Below are 356 nucleotides of genomic sequence, written 5' to 3'. Positions count from 1 at the left end.
CTCCCGCAGTAGATGGAGCCCTCCACATATGCAACGAATGTGAACGACGCTGCGGGACCCGTATCTGTCTCTCTAGTCACCTTAAAGCTTAAACTCACCAATAAAGGTGACATCCTTAGTAACTCATATCATTGTATCATAGCTGGATGATCGTCATACTCGATTCCGAGTAACAGCAGAGTAGTAGTAGTAGTAGTGTGCATGTATGTATGTATGTATGGGGTGGGTGGGTTAGTGTTATGGGAGCTGTTATTATTGTTATTGTTATTATTATTATTATTATTATTATTATTATTGTTATTATTATTATTATTATTATTATTATTATTGTTATTATTATTATTATTATTATTATT

This window comes from Homarus americanus, unplaced genomic scaffold (genome assembly GCF_018991925.1).
Source record: "Homarus americanus isolate GMGI-L3 unplaced genomic scaffold, GMGI_Hamer_2.0 scaffold35332, whole genome shotgun sequence".
Lineage (NCBI taxonomy): Eukaryota > Metazoa > Arthropoda > Malacostraca > Decapoda > Nephropidae > Homarus > Homarus americanus.
This window is presented reverse-complemented; position numbering follows the sequence as displayed.